Source organism: Macadamia integrifolia, chromosome 4 (genome assembly GCF_013358625.1).
Source record: "Macadamia integrifolia cultivar HAES 741 chromosome 4, SCU_Mint_v3, whole genome shotgun sequence".
Classification (NCBI taxonomy): domain Eukaryota; kingdom Viridiplantae; phylum Streptophyta; class Magnoliopsida; order Proteales; family Proteaceae; genus Macadamia; species Macadamia integrifolia.
Window position 1 is genome coordinate 27,183,784 of NC_056560.1, and position 12,461 is coordinate 27,196,244.

Consider the following 12,461-nt stretch of genomic DNA (forward strand, 5'->3'; position numbering starts at 1 on the left):
TAATGATGGCTTGAATCCATCAAGGCTCTCATGTTAAATGGGATTGCAAAAATTGTGAATTGGGAAGTTGTACTCTCTTGTGTAACAACCTAGTTAATGTATACCCTGGTTTTCATAGAATATTTTCCAATATGAATTCTTACTAATTTGGGATCAAGTTCTGAAAGCATAAGGAGAAAAAAAGGCCAGAACTTGTTTAAGCTCTTTACCCATTTACAGATAATCTTCTTTGATGCAGCGCGATAGTTGAAATTGAGATAAATTAAGACAATGATATAACAGAAAGGACTAATTGGATCAACAAAGGGGGAATGGTTATCAACTTTGAGAGGAGTTACCTATTGCGGCATTCAATTTGAACAACCTATAGACATCCAATTTTTTCACCCACCCCAACAGTGATGACAAATAGGGAATGATCAAGGCTCTTGCTTCATATCGAAAGGGAATCTAGTTCTTTTGTGATGTTCCAGACACCGGCAAAAACCCCGAGACCCGACAATGGCCTAAAACCCTAAATCAAATTCTGAACCTGGCTATAGCCCAAATCAGCCCAAAACCTTAATGCAACTCGAAACCCTAATTTGGCCCTAGGCCAATTTATTATAAGTACTCTCCGAAGGTGTGGGAGTGGAATGAATAAGGATTACTGGAAAAACCCAGAGTGCCACCTCATCATAGCCCTCCCATAGCCTATCCCTGGCAAAAGCTTTGTTAGAGTACTTCCTCAGCCAAAATTTCAAAGTAGCCCATCCCTAGTGGAAGCTCTACCGAACTAACACCTCAGCCTAAGCCCAGAGCAACCTTCCCTAGTCGAAGCTCTACCAGAATTCAAATCTGAAAGTAATCGTTCATAGCCAAAACTCTTTCCAAATATTACCACAGTCAGCATCTCTCCAAAAAGGAAGTTGGAGGTCAAGACCATCTTCCACTGAGCCGGGAGAATCCACCAGAAAGTTTGTGCCAGCACTAATCGGGGGTCCACCCCTCTTGACCCGAAATAGGGGTCAAGATCAGGTATAATCTCTCACCCGAAGTAGCACGATATAGACTTTTTATTAACCTTATTTTAGTGTATATAATTAATTAAATTCAGTAAATGTATATATGTGTGATAACTTAGCCATACATGCGGAATAGGAATAATTATGAAAAATGTTCGTTCTCAAGCATCTAATAGGAAGACCAGTGGAACTGGGTAGATTGGGTGCCTAACACCTTCCCAATTCTACAACATGACACATACCCTAAATTTTGAACTAGACTAACTTTTGGGCCCTTTTCTTAGGAATTGGTCCCACCTCCAGGTCCTAGGCGCATAATCCTAGGTGGCGACTCCAAAACCTTTTGTAAAATCCCAATCCCTCATATTGGACCATCAAATCCCCATCTCAATGACGACCCCTGCAGTCTTGCAAAATAGGCCCCCATGTATCTCTGAGCAGTGGTACAATGGTGCAGGCCCTGTGGGTAAGCACACATGACACACCCCTCTCCAAGAAAGACAAAGAGAGGAGAGAGGGCCCAATAAATAAAAGTCTTTTTCCCTTCCTCCCACAGAGGGGAAGAAGAGATCTCTGGCCGTTACCCTCACAATATGATCCCAATCACCATATTGGACCATCATCAACCCTAGGAGGGTACACCTCTGAACCACTCTCCATAAGAAAGAGAAAGTGCGAAGCCTTGCGAAATAGGCCCCCACTTATCTCTGAGCGGTGATATGACGGTGCAGGGCCTGCAGAGGCACACACATGCGAAAGAAAGAGAAAGAAGGATATGTAGAGAGAGAGAGAGAAAGAGAGAGAGAGAGAGGAGAGTGAGGGCCAAGATTTCTCAGTTGCTACCCTCACAGGTGCCTAGGCTTGCAATATGCTATCTAAGATTTGGTGGACAATGGAACCATTGAGGTTAAAGTCAAACAACATCCCAATGTCAATACCAACCCACTCCTCGATCATGGCATAGTTAGCGTACTTGAAGGAGAATCAACGGAAATTGACACCACTCAACTCATTAGATTTGGAACTCAAAAAGGTCACATGAATGCCCTTACCTATAGGAAGCTTATAGGGGGAAGGACCAAAGTCAAGAAAACCCCTAAAGAAGAGTCATCAGAAGAAGAATCAAGGGATCAAAGACATGCATTACCTCCTTTGTTGCCAACTCCAGAAGAAAAATCCACTGCCTCATATCATCCACCTTCGCCAATCTCACCTCACCATCAAAAGGTAGGAACCTCATCATCATCTTACCACCCATCATCTTCATTAGACCATTACACTTCGTATAACCTTTCATCATCTTACCACCCACTATCTTCATCAGAATACCCTATCATCACCTCCCCTTTGTACCACCCCACCTCATATCCTTCATCACCCTCATATTATTCCCATTCCCTCGAGTTGGTGGATAATCCTCTCATTCTAGGGGGAGGATGGATTGGCGGATACCATTGGAAGGATATCTTTGTATTTCTAGAATCTCCAAAAGTGACTTCATCAACAGATTCAGTAAACGTTTTGGGAGAAAATTGGGAGGATCATCCTACACTATCGATTAAGTCAACGACACCTTAAGAGGTGGTTCCCACTGAAATTGAAGAGGTCACAAATGACATTCTAAAACAGTAATGGCCTTGGTAGTAGGTGAATAGGTCAAAGAGCACGCTTCTCTAATCCATATAGGGAGCGACACAAAAGAAGATGAATCTAGTATGGTCGAACTTTGAGCCAATGAAACCAAATCCGATCCTATGGAGATTTTTTGATCCATCCATCTTGAATACTATAAACGTTTGGATGCAGGAGAGTTTGAGGACAATGAGGAATCTGATGAGGAGCCTAGTGAGGGTGAAATCAATGAAGAGGATGGCAATGCTGATGATGAAAATGAGGACCAGAATGATGTAGACTGCTGGGAAAGTTGGAGCAATGACGATGATGAGTCTGACAGTTATGTAGTAGGGGATCCAAGAGGATACTCAGTTTATGCTATAGTGGGGAGAAGACCCACTGATTGATCCAGTAGATGCTATCCGTTCGGCCTTGCCAATTCATACGGAGGAGGATGGATCCTCTTCTAATTCAGATTCTGATTCGGACAATAGTGAAGAACCAGAGCTAATCTTTGAGTGTCACTTGAATTCTGTGGCGAATCTAGAGAATATTTGGTAGAGATCTACAATTGACTAAGTGAAATGGTGCGCCATTTGGAAGAAACAAGCCAGATGTTGGGAGAAGTTGCCATCAGCGACCGCTACTATAATGAACAGTTGGGAGACCTTACAAAAATCTACTAGTGTGATGAAAACTAGAAGTGAGAAAGACTACAAGGGTAAGGCCTAGTAGTAGAGCAACCAAACACCAACAAGGCTAGATTTAGTGGTTCAAAGAAGGAGCCTGAGAACCCAGTCTTAGCCCAACTCAACAAGGCTCAAGTGAATATCTCAATTTGGGATTATTAATGGCTTCCCCTTCTCACCGTGAAGCTGTTCTGAAATCCCTCAAAAATGTTCAGGTGTCCATTGAAATAGATCTAGCACACCTCTCACAAATAGTACGGGCAACATAAGTTGTACAATCACTAACGTTTCAGATTTTGAGCTCCCCGCCAAAGGAACCCTACATAACAGAGCCTTGCTCATAATAGTGGAATGCCTTGAGAAGATTGTTCCTCAAGTTCTCACTGACAATGGGTATACTCAAAATGTTATACCCCTAAATTCAGCTAAGAGCATTAGTGCCAATATGGAAGAAATGAGGCCATCAAATCAGACGGTGTGAGTATATGACAACACCAAAAGGGATGTCCTTGGAATCCTCACCACGACTATGGTAATTGGTCCAGTGAAGTTTGACATTGATTTCCAAGTCATTGATATACCAGCATCCTTCAACATGCTCCTAGGAAGGCCATGGTTGCACCAAGCAAATGCAATGTCATCCAGTTTCCATCAGAAGGTGAAGTTTGTACATGAAGGGAAAGTGATCACCATAATTGGAGATCCTGAAGTGGTCAATACTCTAGCCAATATTGAGAAGGGAGAAGAGATGGGCAATGAAGTCCAACTCAGTGGGTTTGAAATAGAGGGAACTTGTGCAGTCCTCACCAAGGAAGCACCTGAAGAAAAGATCTTGGCCCATTATGAAGCAATCTGGAGTCCCCCAGTTAGTCGAATGATGAAAAACATACAATACTTCCCTGGAATTGGATTACGGAATATCATCAGGTATTCCAAAGCTACCCACTTTGGTCATGAGCAAAGGAAAAAGCGGACCAGGGTACTATCCTCCAACTCCTAGATAGGGAAGCAAAAATGTCAGCAAGGGGCAAAAATTGTTGAGAATGACTAGGAGGATAGCCACCTCTTACTACCCCACTCTTAATGGGTACTTTATGAAGGATGGAGGAGACTTTCCCTTCTATGGGAATGTTGAGCCATGGTTTGATGAGATTGCCACTAAAATGTAGTTGGGATTTGAAGTGGTCTTCTAGGATGAGTTCGACTAGCTTACTCATGAACTGGAATAGTTACAAATCATAGAAGGTGAGCAGGAGAGTTACATCATAGGAGTATTAGAAGTAGCATTGATTAAAGATGAGTTCTCCTCTAATAGTCCTACGATGTCGATCCGATCCAAGGAAGCACTGAGTCCTTGGGTCCTCCTGAAAAGAGAGTGGGAAAAGAAAATAAAACTTGTTTAGTCTCTACATCTTCCCACCGATCTGAAGAACCATATTTGTTCCTTTCTGTGAGAAGCGCGTGCACAAGAGCTACACGAACTGAAGCCCAGGTCTTTTAGGGGAAGAAGTGTGTATGCCAAGGAGAGAAGAGCACAAAGGATGATGGTCTGCGTGTACTGCACCAGAATTAATTGCAATGGAAAGGTCCGTGATGGTGGCCAAAGATGTGACCAAGGAGTGGGGATGGTCTCGAACAATAGGCTTGAAAAGTTGGACTTCATAGAAAGAGTGTTGAGCAGTCTCCCCCACCTTTTGCCTCTTAGAAAGTTTGGCTTCAAAAAATATGAAATTGATCAGCTCATATTTGTAAGCAAGCTAACACCTACCAAAGAAAACAATTCCAGCACTACTGAGGAAATGGCAGTCACCATCCTAGAGGAAGGAGAAGGCATGTTACCACACCTGCTCATCCATCAAGCCGTTGCGCCACTTCTGAACTGGACAAGCATTGGAGCTATGAGATTTTGCTCCAAAAAATCCAACTTCTAGTGTCAAAATTGATCATCCACCGAATTCCCAACTCCCAATGCAAAGCAAAGATGGACTATGAAGAAGACTCCATTGAAATAACCAATGGAGGCATCTCTACCTTTACTCAAAATTTCGTCTCTTTTGTCTCTGATCTATTGGGTCTTGGTTTGCTCAAGAAGGGAAAAAAATTAAAAAGAAAATTAGAAAGGAAAAGAATATCGAAGGGGTATATGGAAATGGCGGATACATGTTAAATAGAGAAAAAGAAGGAAGGTGAGAGAGAGAGAGAGGAGGGTGAGGAATTTTTATTGGCAAGAAAAAAACTCCTACAATATAGGATTTCTTTTTAAATAAATCTTAAAAGATATTTGGAAAAGAAAAGCAAAAAAAAGAAAGGAACGTGAGGGTGGAGGGAAAGGTTATTGCAAAACAAAAAGGAAAATAAGAGAGAGATAAGGAAAGGGATTTTGAGAGAAATGGAAATACAGTTTTCTTCATAAAAAGGACTAATGGTTTCCTATCCCTTTCTCTTTCTATAATTCCTAACATATAGATTTTCTTCTTAAATAAAAATTAAATAAGGTATTTAAATAAGATAAGAGAGGAATGTGGGAATGGAGGGAAGAGAGAGAGAGAGAGAGAGAGAGAGAGAGATTTGAGATATTTTTAAAAATATAGAGAAAGAGAGAGGGATAGGAAGGGAGGGACTATGAAACAGTGGAGAATAGAGAAATCATAAATGATATTTTAAAAATAGAGAAAAAAAGAGGAAAGTGAGAGAGAGGAGGGTGAGGAATTTTTATTGTTATGGAAACTAATAATATTTTGATAGAAAGAGCCTCCTAAAATATAGATTTTTTTATATAAATCCTAAAAGATATTTTAAAGAGAGAAAAAGAGAGGAACGTGAAAGAGAGGAGGGAAAGGCTTATTGCAAAAGAAAAGGAAGGTGGGAAAGAGAGAGAGATAAGGAAAGGGACTTAGTGATTTTTAAAGAATATTTAAATATTAAAAATATAAAGGGTATAAACAATATCAAAAAAATAAAAATTCTTGACAAAAAAAGATAACGATAAAGATAAGGTATATAAATAAGCAAGAGGGGTAAAGTAGTCAAGTGAAAGATTAGCCACGAAGCATGAGTACATGCACTTATATAATAGTATGATTTATTTATTTACTTAATATGATAGTATGATAGTATGATATAATAAAAATAAAATAAAATAAAACTATGGAAATAGAATTTAGAATACCAAGCAGGCTTGGATATAATGGTTTCTCCATCCATTTTGCTAAAATACCAAACAAGCATGTAATTTGGGAACAGTTCCAAAGATCAGACCTCAATATTATTTGTAATTGGTGAATGCAATGCAATGCAATGCAATGCGTTTATGTGCATTCATTTGCCATATCCAAATGTTTTCTATGTATATATTCAACAGTCAAAATAATCACATTATTCACTATTATCAAAAACAAAAAAATGTGTAAGACACGAACACATTGGGTTTTAAGAGTCAATTTTTTTTTTTTATGTTTTATAATTTGTAGAATTTCATTTTTTATTTATTTTTTTAACTTTTTTTTCTTCTTCTTTTTTTTTTTATTTATAAAACTTGTATCTTGATTAGAAAATTTAAGTCCATGGGCAATTATTAATGGAAAACATTAAGCCCACTTCTGAGGTGCCTAGCCTATGTCACTCTTTCTCCCTCTATTTCAGAAATAACCTCCATGCCCCTTGCATCTCAGCCCTCTATTGATTGAAGCGCTAGCACAAGGAAAGCTAATAGTGTGTGTATCCCTCTCCCATTTATTAATTATTTCCAGTTAGAGAGAGGAAAAGCCTCTTCCCATTCTTCCCGTTCTGATTTCTATATTTGTGGCACAATAGTTAAAGTTACACTATTGCAACATTTTGGTCACATATTCGAAACTTGGAAATAGTCTCTCTTATTTACTATAGGGGTAAATTTTTTTACATTTTTCCCTCCTAAACACTACAATAGTGGGAGCCTCATGCACCCCAGGGCCAATTAAATCAAGCACCCTTGAGGTAGTGTGGAGACAGCTCAAATAGAGTTGATTGGAAAGCAAATTCACTACGCCTTTTTCTTCAAAATCAGCTTGGGGTCTCTTTTCTTCAAAATCAGCATGGGATCTTCTCAAGAGGCCGAGTCCAAAGGTCATTTGGGTAGGCGTTGTGTCACACCCCACTTTCAGTAGACCCAACTTACTGTGCAGGAATATCAAAGGTGTGAGTAAGATGCTTACCCGTCTTACGAACCTACTAGGATCTCTAATAGCAGTACCTTAATGATTCACAATCTCACAACACCAACCAACAATAACAGTTGAATCAGAGTAATATAGCAGAATCATAAATAAATGGGGAACATCTAATGATAATGTAATTATCCATAACCAAGTTTATCTGTATACAAATATCCGACTTATACATATCATGTTTAAAAGTATACCATCCACAAATCTGTATCAAAATAACAACATGCGCCCAACACCTCATAGTGCCACGTATGCACAGACATCACAGACACAATCTTGGTTATGCTCCCCAGCTTTCAGCATCCACTAGTCACTCAGTCTATACTCAGGTCCAAAGGAATGAGAGTCACAAGCCATAGGCACGACCATACCTGCATCATCATCTAAAAGGGAGCATATATGTGGGGTGAACTTTCCAACTCACTCAGTGAGGGGTGGGATTCATGCACAACAAAGCAAAGCCGTCGCATAATTAATTTATGATGCATGGATACAGAAATTAAACACATAGTCCATAGTGCTCGTAATGCAATTCATTTATTTTGTTATTCACCTAACAATACAACTAAGTCTGGTAAATGCTACTATGACACATTTGGCTGTATCTCTCATCTCAGAGCTGCCATCGACTATGGAGCGATACAAGACCTGGTGCATTGGTCAACCTAAATTCATAAATGCAGCTGGTGCATTGGTCAACCCAAATGGCATTACCAAGAAATCATAATGTCCATACCTTGATCTAAAGGTAGTCTTGCTGACATCACTATCCTTGATCCTGAGCTGGTGGTAGCCTGATCTAAGGTCTATCTTGAAAAATACCTTGGCACTCTGCAACTGATCAAACAAATCATCTATCCTTGGCAAAGGATACTGGTTCTTGATGGTTAGCTTGTTAAGCTCTCGGTAATCAATGCACAACCTCATATATCTGTCCTTTTTCTTGACGAATAGTACCTGTGCTGCCCATGGAGACACACTAGGTCTAATGAATCCCTTTTTCGGAAGATCTTGAAGTTGCACCTGCAATTGCTTTGGTTCTGTGGGGGCCATGCGGTAAGGGACTTTTGACACTGGTGCCGAGCCAGGGAGTAGATCTATAGAAAACTCTGTCTCTCGGTCCAAGGGTAAACTTGTTAAGTCATTCGGAAATACATCGGGAAATTTCCTCACCACATCTAGCTTAGTCAATGGTCTAACCTCTATCTCAGTATTCGTCACAAGTCCTAGGTAGCCTTGACATCCCTTATCTAGTATCTTCTTCATTTGAAGTGCTGACATGATAAGCTTCTTGGGTTTCTTTGGCTTATCCCCTTGAAAGACAAACTCACCCTCGTTACGAGGTCTGAAAACGATCATCTTTTCTGCACATAGCACACTGGCTCTGTATGCAGACAACCAGTCCATCCCTAAAATCACGATCAAATCGATCATATCCAACTCAATCAAGTGAGAATTCAACTCATGTCCACCTATGGTCACTGGATAAGGCTCGTATACATATTTCAGACCTACTGCACTCCCTATAGGGGTACTCACTGCCAAACACTGAGTCAATCCTTTGGGTGGAATCCCCATTTTCCTTACAAATGCCTATGACACAAATAAATGCGAGGCTCTCGAGTCAAATAATACATGTGCAGGAAATAATGATATCAATAATATACCTATCACTACACCGGGTGTAGCCTCTGCATCTTCAGCGATCATAGCGAACACCCTTCCCTATGGTCTCTGGCCTGTGGGGTCTATGCTGGTCTGAAGGTTGCATAGGTCTACTGGGGCCTAGGTGGCAAAGTGTAGGGTACATCACCCGGCCTTTGGTGGGGGCATGTCTTAGCTAGGTGGCCTGGCTTATCACAATGGAAACACCTTGGGCTCGACCCCATAGACTGAGACACAGCACTAGAACGGGACGATTGAGAAGTCTGGCTAGTCTCAGGTTTTCTAAATTGCATTGGAGTTGGGTTGATATAAGGCACTCTGAAGGGTTTGCTACCTCCCCTGGAGTCAGTAGCCCCCCATGGGCTTCTTTCTCATTCCTTACTAGGCAGAGAAGTTATCACTATGTCAGTCTTCAATGGATTTAGCCACTTGGACCACCTTGACATATGTCTATAGTTTCAACCCAACTATGGTTGACCCAATTCCTAGCCTCAACTCTTTCTCAAACTTCTTGTCCTTAGCCTTATCACCTCTGAGATGCTCAAGAGAAAAATGGAATAGCTCCTCAAAAAGTTGTTGATACTCGAGCAGGGATCGGGATCCTTACACCAATTGGGAGAACTCACTCTCTCTCCTATCCCAGAAACTTTTCAAAAAATTGTTCTTAAAGAAGGCCCCTTTGAAGTCCGCCCAAGTAGGGTTTGGGTTGCTCGCCCTCAGAATGGGCTCAGTAGCACTCCACCAATCATTGGCCTCATTTTGTATTTGGTAGCCTGCAAATAAGATTTTCTACTCCTCGGTGTAGCCCATTAGCCTAAACACCTTCTCTATACCACCAATCCATCTTGATGGATATAATGGATCCTGGCCCACCTTTGAGAAGCATGGGGGCCTAATCTTTGTCAGGTCCATGCAACCCTCTACATGTACTTGGGCTTGTTCTGGTGTTAGATCTTGCACATGCCCATGTATATATTACTAACCTTACCCATGCACTTGCCCTTGTGCCCCACAGGACATTTGAAGAGTGGCCAACCCGATAGGTACCGGAATAGGTGTCGGTGGAGTAGGGGGTGTGGGTGGTGCATTACAGGCTTCCATTGCCATTTGGATCTGATTATCAATCATGGCCATGAATTGGTTCCGTCTTTCCTTAACTTCTTGCATCATATTATTCATGACAGAGGCAACATCATGAGTGGTGAGCACCGACAGAGCCGGGGGTGCATTTCGGCATCTACCACGATTCCAAGTAGGGAAAGTGGGAGGTGACGCACGTGATTGGGATCGAGACGGGGTGTTTTAGCATGACATGACTCCTATGGAGGAATCCGATTATTTCATATGCATATACAAGGTTGCATGTAATGGAAACACATGCATACATAGTGGGTCCCACACGTATACACAAAAGCAAATTTAAGGTTAGAGTATGCATAAGTAGGGCCCACCAAGTATTGGATCCGATCGCACGCATATTAGGAAGGAAATCCTTAATTAAGGAAGCAAATAAAATCGTATAAAAATAAAATAGAATAAAAATTTACTTCCAAAATGTTCACCAGAAATAGGGGTTTCTTCACTGAAAATATGGCCATCCCACCAGAAATATCAGTACTATTTCTGGTGGGACTGGCAGAGGCTGATTTGGGACTTTTTCACTCACCGGAAACACTCAACGGAAACAGGCCCAATGTTTCCGGTGGACCAAAAATCGCTATATATAGGCTCAGGTTTGGGGTTTATTTCACAAAATTGTATTCTAACTTGTGAAGAAAAAGAGAAAACGACCAAGGGAGCTCTTCCAACTCATTCCCCATGTTTCTCTTGCTATTTCACGTCGATTAGGACATCTACGCATCCAAAGTAAGTTCTCCTTCTCTAACCTAGGTTTTGGATTTTTCTCTATGAGACTTGTTTCACTTTTCTAACTTAGGTTTTATTCTCTTAAACCTTAGGAATCTTACTGAAATCTTGTCTAGTCGTCATGTTTATACTCGTTGCATCGTTGCACAAGAGCAACAGGCCATTCCTGAAGAGGCATAGTATAACCAACTACTATTTCGCTCTATGGCCAAACAAGACCATTGGGAGAACTTTGAGTTTCGGAATGTGGACCTGAGAAAGTATGTGAGGACTAGGGATTTTTGGTAGTTTCACCTTCGCCAATGCTTCAAGATGGTTGGGTGGTATCGAATCCTGAAGCCCAACCAAAGATACTACCCAAAGCTGGTGAGGTCTCACCCGATGAGGCTGAGGAAGAACAACCAATGGAGGTGGAGGGTCAACTCGGAGGTGATGTAGGGGTTATTGGCGGAGGTGCTGAGGGAGATGGTGGAGATGCTGATGTGGCTAGTGGTGGTGCTGGTAGAGGTGCTAGGGGAGTTGATGGTGGTGTTCCACCACTTGACCCACAGGCTATGGGTTCCACTGTTGCCTCCTCTTCCCTTACCACTAGGGGCGCGAGGCCTTATGGTCTCAATGATGTGATGGCCTTCCTAGACACCACCACAAATTTGCTGAGGAGGATGGACAACAGTCTTGAGAGTATGAACATGAATTACTATCTCATGGACAATAGGGTGGCCTCCTTTGAGGCATAGATGCAGGCGATGATCTTCCACCTCCCCATTCTGGTGTCACCTCCAGGAGTACATGGTCAAAACCTAAACCAGGCTCAAGGCCAAGGACAACATCAGCAGCAGCAAGATCAGTAGGAATAGTGGCTTGTGTTGCCACTGTAGTTTTAGGATTTCCCATTCCATGTTTTTTTTTTAAATTCCATTTCTAGATGTTAGTTGAGGTTTATTTTTGGTCATTTGCTTTTGTTATTGAATTTCCTAGATTTAGACTAGTTAAGATTTCTAACTTTCAGTCTTTTATTTTTGAGAAAATTGGTGTAAGCTTATCTACTCAATTCTTTATCTAATGAAATGGCTTTGACACCTATGCTTGTCTCCTAGTTGTGCAATTCTATTAGTTGTTGTCTTTGAAGTTTTTTATTTTTATTTTCAATCCTAATCCCCAAATCATGGTTCGCCTGAGATTGTGAGTTAAGGCAGAGCATCGCGCTCTAATACTAAGCTGTCACACCCCACTTCCAGTAGACCCAACTTGCCGTGTAGGAATACCGAAGGTATGAGTAAGACGCTTACCCGTCTTATGAACCTACCAAAATCTCTGATAGTAATACCAATCTTACAACACTAACAAACAATAGCAGCGGAATTAGAGTAATATAGCGAAATCATAAATAAATGGGGAACATCTAATGATAATGTAAT